Genomic DNA, 9,577 nt, shown 5'->3' on the forward strand with positions numbered 1-9,577 from the left:
ATGTGGGCAAAACATTAGGAGCAAAAACTACCAGATTGTGGCCACACAACCTGGAAAATCAAACCCACAACAGCCAGTTGATTCTGGCCATGAAAGCCTTCAGCAGTAATTCTATTCTGATTCTTTGTATGCTGTATTTTACTAATGCAGAGGAGCAGTGGTGGGCTTCTAATAATTTAACAACTGGTTCACACACACACACTCCTGCTGTGCCCCCCACTGCCCCCCCACTGCTGTGCCCCCCCCCAAATTCTTGTGGGGGTGGAGGGGGCAACAGGGTCTTGCTCTGAAAGTCCCCTTGCTCCCCCTCCCCTGTGAGAGGGGCGACGGGGCTTTTAGTGCCTCAGAGCAGCTAGGTGTCAGATTCCCCAAAACTGAAACAAACTCCACGTAAAGAACAGAGGTTTATTCATGATCTGGAGTACAGCTTGGAAAAGCCAAGAATGGCTTTTCCCGTGCAGTAGACAGTAATATGTTTCCACATCCCCCCCCCACACACACACACATGTGAACAACACTGAGAAAATATGCGGACAGTTAGCACAAACTGAAACCACTACGCCGGCCTTGGCCAGCACCTGGCTAGACTGGACAGAGAAAGACATCCCATCCTGCACCCATCCTGCTACAGGGCTGTGAAAGCCCCCTCATTCCCCCTCCCCTGGCAAAGGGGGTGTGGGGCTTTTAGCGCCTTGGAGCAGCCGGGTGGCAAGGCTCAGGGGCTTTGAAAGCCACTTTTAACAATTGGTTCGCCGAACACAACAAAAAATTAGGTGCGAACCAGCTGAATTCCATCACAGCAGAGTAGGTGTGAGCATCACTAAATCACTGTATACAAATAATCTTGGTGCAGTGTTATGAACAATCATATCCTGGTGTTTATTTTTATTTTTTTGCAGTGCACATGTTAAATGATAACGCAGGGCAGAAAAGTGCAGAACACGACAGCAGACTGTGTTGGCTCCAATTTTGGAATTGGTTTGCAAAATTCTCCAAGTTCTATTGAAATTACAGAGTTGTGAAATGCAGTAGAAAAAATAAAGAGCTTTTTTTTTGGGGGGGGGGGGGTGCTAGGCATATCCCACCTGTTTCCAGCACAGCAAAACTGCTGATGTTTGACTGCACATAGTGTGTATCACAGTGCATAATTGCTCAGCCATCTAAAATCTACAGTCCTTTAAGAGTCCTTTATGAAAACAGCTCCAGCCATTTGGCCAACATGATGTGCCACTCAGAGTTGGGATTAGAGAATTACAGCTCCTGGGTCCCCAGTGCAAAACCAGAGGCTAAAACTTCAACATTAGCATTATGTGGGGGCAGAATGTTGGCCAGAACCCCCTTTAGTAGAGTCAGTGGGAGAACAGAGCTGCCGTTGTAAACCACATGAAACCAGGGCTCCTTTTTGTTAAGGCGGGAGGAGGAGCAGCTGCTTGGCCCTCCACATTCAGGCCGCTATGATCCCCACGTGAACTGGACCCCCTTGTCCCTCCACTGGATGTCCAGATCATGTTTCGTTAGCCAGGACACCCCTAGGATTATGGGGCATTTGTCCAACCTCACTATTATAAATGTCAGTCTCTCCCAGTGCGGCCCACATTTCTCTAGTACAGCCTCAGTTTTATCAGTAGCAAGGGGGACTCCCATGATACTCCCATCCACTTATTCAAATCACATGGGTTTTTTTTTAGTCAACAACAACAACAACCTTTATTTGGCATTTAAAAATAGTTCTAGAGCATTGCCAGACATTTTTGAAATACAAATCAAGAGTACATTCAAAGCGCAGACAGGAAGACTATATAGCAGTATACCTTACTTAGAAAGTTCTGTCACTTGTAAAAGAAATTTTGCTACTTTTTCCAAGAGCATGACATCTGTGTTGTTTAACAGAAGCTCCACAACAGAACAGTCAGAGTCACGTTCAGATTTGTCTAGGGCCAGCCTGGGAGATAAATTCCTGATGCCCACATATCTCGGACAGTCAAGAATAATGTGAGCAAGAGTCTCCACTTGATTTTTACAGTGTGGACAAACCCGATCCTGAAGTGGTATGGATAAGTAGCGACCATTTGTCATGGCCGATGGGAAGGTATTGGATCTGGCCCTTGTGATAATCCATCTCTGTTGGGGTTCAGTTAATAATTCAAGATATTTGGCTATGTGCCCCTGTTCCGGTATTATTCCAACAGAGAGGGGTGAGCATGATTTATTTGCTTGCCCCAACAAGAGATGATATTCCTGTTCTAGAAGTTTACTTTTCAAGGTTTGGAAAATTTCTCTGGGTGTCAGCATACAGAGATCTTCCAATAATAAACATGCACATGTAACAAGCTTGCAGGCAAGTTTGCAGGAGGATGTCGCCTTTGCAGGGGGCGAGTGGGGGTTTGTATGAATAACCCTACTTTATTGTCTTCCCTGTGGAAAGAGGTGAAGACCTTATGGTATTCCACAAAGGTATGGATGAAATGGGTGATTCTGAAATCCTGCTTGATTCCACAATTGAATCTGGGTCATTCTGTCCCCTTCCTTGGACAACTCAGGAACTTTCTATTCTGTTGAACAGCTGAAACCAACTTGCACTCCACCCCCCACCCCCACCCCCACCCCCACGCACAGTGTCAACACAGATGGGTTGTGGAAAGTACCCTGCAGGTTTTCCAGGCATAGCAACAGAGGGCTTTCTTAGTCTAGTCTCCTGTCAGGATGGGCCCCTGGCTCATCCCCCCTCCCCCTCCCAGCTTATGGGTAAGGAGCCATCTGAACTTGGGTTTTAGTAATTAACTGTTTAACTGTTTTAACTTGTTTATTATGATTTTATTGTGTTGTTTGTAGTGTTGTTGCTGCCCTGATCCCCTAGGGAAGGGCAAGGGATAAATTTAAAAATAAATAAACAAAATAAAATGACCAGGTCTGACTCTGCTTAGCTTCTGAGATCTGATGAGAGGGGTTAGCCTGGGCTATCCAGTTTAGAATCAATTCAGATTATGAACCTCAAATTATTAGATAATTTTTCAAATGTCTTTGGGCACATGCCAAACTTCTGCAGTGCAGGATTGGGCTTAGCCCAATTTATGGGAAAAATGTGCCCACCTGTTCACTGCCACTCTGGTGGTTGCCAAGTACAGACACTGGGCAAAAAAAAGTTTGAAACTGGACTTTATTTTTAAATGTGTGCAGATGTTCACTAAGGGTCTCTAATGTGATAGCTTCAGATATAAAATTTTTTTAATCCATGTATTCCCTCTAATATGACATCACATTGAACAATGTTGTAATATCACATTACAGAACTGTGACAAAGAGCTGGATGTGCTTTCCTAATGATTCCTGAACGGTGAAAATGGCAGCATATCCCAGGACCTCAACTATTTTTTTCTCCCTGGTATCTGGAAGTTCAATTCTTTCCCTGTTCACTTTCATATCCATATGTATCTGGGCATGATTTTCAAAATGATTTATGTATCAGGGATTTCAGAAATGTACATACAGAACACTTTAAAAAATCCCCCACCTTTTTATTTTAATCCAAAATATCTCACTCTCTTATTTCCCCACTCCTTCTCTATCCAACTTTCATGACACCTCTATACTTCTTTAAAACTGTAAACAGTTTCTATTTAATTAATTCCTTGATTTTAATATGGCTATATTGAAATATTTCTATATCATCTTAGCCTACAAAAGTTGAGCCAAGACAGTGTACAAAACAGAAGACACCAATCAAGAAAAAACTTAGGAAACCGACATAATTTGGAGACTAAGCCTCAAATTGCTAAGAGGGGTGGAGAGAATTTTAGTGGAGATCGTTCATGTTTTAGAATTTTATCGAAACCATCCTTTGCCACTCCAAATATTTTCTGTGCAGCTTTCCCTTCCCTGATTCACGTTGCCAGATTCCAAAGTACAGACTTGTTGCCAGTGCGTCAGAGAAAGAGGGCCGTTGCTTGGTAACTGGCCGTGACATTTCAAAAATGCCTCTCTCTTCAATGAAGCTTCCCAAACTAAGAGCTGTGAAAGAAACAAGGCTTCTTTTAGGCTCATTTTATGTATATAAAACTCCTTCTTTCAGAGGCTGGTTCTTTTTTCTATTTTTTCTCCCTTCACATCTGGCTTCAGAAAGACTTTTAAAAATCCTTGGCCCTTTCTGTCTGGGAGCAAAACTTGCAGAAAAATATCCTTTCCCTTTGAAAGCATATCAATTCTCTTTCATGTGAAAAGCAACTCTTTCAGTTCTTCTTTTCACTACATAATCCCTTGAGAGTGTTCACACCAAGAGGTTGGGTTTCACATCCATTTGACATCTAATTGTTTGTTTTAATTTTCTATTTTTCTAGAATCCCTCCCCTCTTCCTCAAGAACAGCAACACGGTGCACACGGTGCTTCCTTTCTCATTGGTCCTCACAGCAACTCTGCGAGGTTAGTTAGTTTGAAAAAGAATGACTGGCCCATTGTCACCCAGCAAATGTCTTCAAACCTCTTTTCAAAACACAGCACCCTGGTTGAGTATGGGGAGAGAGAGCTGTGTCCTAGTCAGATGTGCCTGGATTATCCCCAAGTTCCACACCCCTGGGGTTAATTTGGATTGTGACTGTGATTCATCTATCACAATATGTTACACTAGCAATAAAGCCTGTTGTGTGAAAAAAATACAATGGGCTCGACAAACCTAATCCTCCAAGGGCAAGAAATGTGGATGGGGCATGACTACAGAAAATGACACCTGCTGCAAACACTGCTGCAACCCCCCCCCCCCACACACATCCCAGCTTCTCCAAGGAAGGACAGCAGGATACCTGTGAAGATGGGGAGCCCATTGTGCGATTTAAAAAATGATAATGTTTATTATGAAACAAGTTTTTTACAAATATTAAAGATTTATTTATTTATTTATTATTAAACTTCTATACCGCCCTCCCCCGAAGGGCTCAGGGCGGTTCACAACAGACAAACAACAACAGACAAATAAGTAAACAACCACTGTACATTTAGTACTGGCGCATATTAAAACACAGTGTTCAAATTATAGTATAACATTTCAAACAACAGATGGCGTCTAAGCTAAAACTCCTCTAAGAGGGGAACATCAGGGCCCCCGCTGTTAAAAAGCGGGGGAGAAGGGGGAGAAGGGGGCATCAGCGTCTGGCAGCATATTCCAAACACCAATCACACATTGTGTGAAGAAGTGTTTCCTTTTATTAGTCCTAATTCTTCCCCCCAGCATTTTCAATGGATGCCCCCTGGTTCTAGTATTGTGAGAAAGAGAGAAAAATTTCTCTCTGTCAACATTTTCTACCCCATGCATAATTTTATAGACTTCAATCATATCTCCCCTCAGACGTCTCCTCTCCAAACTAAAGAGTCCCAAATGCTGCAGCCTCTCCTCATAAGGAAGGTGCTCTAATCCCTCAATCATCCTCGTTGCCCTTCTCTGCACTTTTTCTATCTCTTCAATATCCTTTTTGAGATGTGGTGACCAGAACTGAACACAGTACTCCAAGTGCAGTCACACCACTGCTTTATATAAGGGCATGACAATCTTTGCAGTTTTATTATCAATTCCTTTTCTAATGATCCCCAGCATAGAGTTTGCCTTTTTCACAGCTGCCAAGCATTGAGTTGACATTCCCATGGAACTATCAACTAAGACGCCTAAATCCCTTTCCTGGTCTGTGACTGATAGCACTGACCCCTGTAGCGCGTATGTGAAGTTTGGATTTTTTGCTCCTATGTGCATCACTTTACATCTTGCTACATTGAACTGCATTTGCTATTTCTTAGCCCACTCACCTAATTTATAAAGGTCCGCTTGGAGCTCTTCGCAATCTTTCGTGGTTCTCACCACCCTACATAATTTGGTATCATCTGCAAACTTGGCAGCACGCTATCCACCCCTACTTCAGGGTCATTTATGAATAGGTTAAAGAGCACTGGTCCCAAAACGGATCCTTGGGGGACACCACTCCCTACATCTCTCCATTGTGACAACTTCCCATTTACACCCACCCTTTGCTTCCTGTTTCTCAACCAGTTTTTTATCCATAGGAGGACTTCCCCTCTTATTCCTTGATTGCTGAGTTTTCTCAACAGTCTCTGGTGAGGAACTTTGTCAAAAGTCTTTTGGAAATCCAAGTAGACAATGTTCACTGGTTCCCCCTTATCCACATGCCTGTTTACACCCTCAAAGAACTCCAGTAAGTTTGTAAGGCAGGACTTGCCTCTGCAAAAGCCATGCTGACTCTTCCTCAGCAGTCTTGCTTTTCTACATGTTTAATAACTTTATCTTTAATGATTGATTCTACTAATTTACCAGGAACAGATGTCAAACTGACTGGCCTGTAATTTCCCAGGTCCCCCCTAGACCCTTTCTTAAAGATTGGTGTGACATTGGCCATCTTCCAGTCTTCAGGGATGGAGGCCGATTTCAGGGATAAGTTGCATATTAAAGTGAGAAGATCAGCAATTTCATGCTTGAGCTCTTTAAGAACTCTTGAGTGAATGCAATCTGGGCCAGGGGATTTGGTAGTATTTAGTTTATCAATGGCTGCCAGAACTTCTTCCTTGTCTACCACTATCTTTGCTAGTTCCTCAGGTTCACTTCCTAAGAAGCTTGGTTCAGGTGCAGGAATTTTCCTCACCTCCTCTTGGGTGAAGACAGATGCAAAGAATTCATTCAGCTTCTCTGCAATCTCCCTGTCATCCTTTAGCACTCCTTTTATTCCTTTGTCATCTAACGGGCCTTCCGCTTCCCTTGCTGGCTTCCTGCTTTTGATGTACTTGAAGAACTGTTTGTTGCTGGTCTTGATTGCTGATCTGATTGCCAAATTTTGAAGGGTTTTTCTGTTTGGTAAGTTTTGAAATAGGAAAAACATTTGGGGAGAAGGTCCATTTTCATTTTGAGACTAGAGAGGAGTGCCAGTGGCCAGAGAAGCATGCACGTGAGCACTCAGACACTCTGGAATGCATGTCAAGGCGGGGCAATGATTTTTTATGTGAGAAGCAAAGAACATCAGCAGCACCTTTATTTTCAGCTATGAAATGTTGGAGGTCATTATATCCTTTCAGAAGGACATGTTTGGGCACATTACACTACCCCATGTGCCTATTTCATTTGAGAACTAAAGGAAGTTACAAGAAAGGAACTGATGAAACTGATTTGGAAGGGGGGACGTCATGGCTGGGAATATTATGAGGGGAGAGCTGTTTATTTGTCTTTTGTTGATTTTTTTTTACAAAACTGGATGTTATTATCTGGATGTCAAGTGAGACTTTGCTTTCCTAAGTAGTTCTTTATTTTTTAAAAAATCAAATTGATGTGGAATGGGAAGGGATCAGAAACATTTCACTAAAGAAACACACTTACTACTTTTGGTGGTTCAGGTGTGGGAAAGAACAAAAAGAACAGTATTTGCAAAACATTTTCTGGATTTCAGCTAAAGGAAACCAGCACATTGTGCACTGCAGTAGACAGAGATGGAGTTTTAAAAAGTCTTTCAGCATTCATTAGTGCACAGAAGTAGGATTAAAATATTTCACACTTCTCAAACTGCACACCCACACCATTTTGACAACTGAAGAGGGGGAACACTTGAAAGTGTGAGAAATGCTTGGCTCTTTTTAAAATACTGTCATTCCAGAATTTAGAGCAGGGCAGATCACTATTATTTGATCCAATTCTGATGGTAAAATTGCTTCCCACTATCATAACACCTTGTGGATAAGTGTTCTGCTGATCCAATAAATAATTTTCCATTGTGTACTATTGGTTGTTAATATCAGTATGAGAAGCTTTAAATGTAAGGTAGACAATTACAAGCAGGATTGTCCTTAAATTGATAGAAATCTTGACTGCCATTAACCCATCGGAAGGGCAGGATGGCATGTTGGATGTTTTACCCATTTTGTTGAAGATAAGACAAAGCACACACACCCTTTACTTTTAGTGTGGGCGGACATTTTTTAAAAGAACTCAGGCATTACAGTGTCTCAGTATAAAACACGTGGGTTTTCAAAGGATGTTGAAAGTTGCAGGGTTTAGCAGCAACTTCCAAAAGGAGCATTAATGCACACCATTATGTGCATCAGCATTCATAATAAAAGGCTTAAAAACAAGACATTTAATTTCACAGATTTTTTTAAAATCCAGGTATTGATGCACACAAATATGCAGCAACAGGGTGTAAAGCTGAACACACTCAAACAAAGCAGCTTTAAAAAAAGAACTCGATTTATGTCGCCCTAGGTACAGAGTGCTGGAACTGCGGATTCTTGTCCTCAGTTGCAGTATTTAAACTATTTACAAAGACTAAGAATCTAAGACACAGGCTCTAAGAATTCTGTCACATTGCAGCAGCAGTTTCTAAGACCAGAGATTGATACTAGCCGCACCTACATGTCAAGGGGTCTCTTAAGATCAGTCCTCAGTTGAGTTATGCTCTTCTAAAGCCACTGATTCCAGCGGGTTATAAGGGTGCTTGGGATGGCTCTGATCATCAGAGCTGAGAAGAGAATCCTGTGCAGCATCTACCATTTCAGCCTTTTCCAGTCAGATGTGCTTTTTTCCAGCAGTTGGGGGGAGGAACAAGTGAGGTCCATACCAAGTGGCTCTTCACTGTGCTTAAAACAACGATGTTGCTGCAGTGGCAGTGAGAACAAACTGCAGTTCTGGGTGGGAGAGGTATGCATGTGCCAACAGAATGAGCAGGGTGGGCTCTTGTTAAACCACTCACTAAGAAAGGTCACCAGTCATAAGCCAATTCCGAACCAAACCAAGGGAAGCTAGACCACAGCTATTGACCAGTTTCCTGCAATCCCCCTTAAAGAATGAGAAAGCATTTGGACTTTTGAAGCCCACCACAACCATACCTCTCCACACAAGTGGCTCTTTTTACTGATGCCAGTGTTGAAACTGCAGGCCTGATTCTCATACACCACCAGCTTTCCTTCTTTACTTTTGAAAGTTCTGCCTATTGATGGTTCTTCTCAGACTGATGACCAAGGCAAGGAAGCATTGCTCACATTTTCACAGAAATATCAAGTGAATGACATCCCAGCCTCATTCACAAGCTTTACCCTCAAATCAGCACTAAATAACATGAACAGCATTCAAAGTCAGCTGCTTCGCCTGTATTCAGGTGAGGAGTTCAGGGAGTCTTCATTCGATGGTGATGTCAGAGCTCATGTCTGGGGCAACTGTCATTCCCATCGGGCATTGCTGTCCTATCTCAAAACCCAAAGGACTTCTCAAGTGCAATCCAAAAAAGAGTTATGTTATTTGGAAGATTTGTATGCTGCTTTCTGAGATCTCCTTGAGGTGGTTCACAACTTAAACAGTAAAACAGAATTAAGTAAACAGCAGTAAAAATAAAAACAAACCACAGCAGTAAAATGAGGAAAATAAAACATGTCAATAAAAAGCAGCCTGTGGGGATAGGGCAGTAAGTAAGTAAGTAACTAAGTAAGTAAGTAAGTAAATGCAAGTGAGAGCATAAAAGCACATAAAGCAGAACAATCCAAAATGCTGTTGATTTTAAAAAATCCCCAAGCTAGGAACTGGGTTAGGAAATACCTGGAGATTTC

Source organism: Sphaerodactylus townsendi, linkage group LG16, assembly GCF_021028975.2.
Source record: "Sphaerodactylus townsendi isolate TG3544 linkage group LG16, MPM_Stown_v2.3, whole genome shotgun sequence".
NCBI lineage: Eukaryota > Metazoa > Chordata > Lepidosauria > Squamata > Sphaerodactylidae > Sphaerodactylus > Sphaerodactylus townsendi.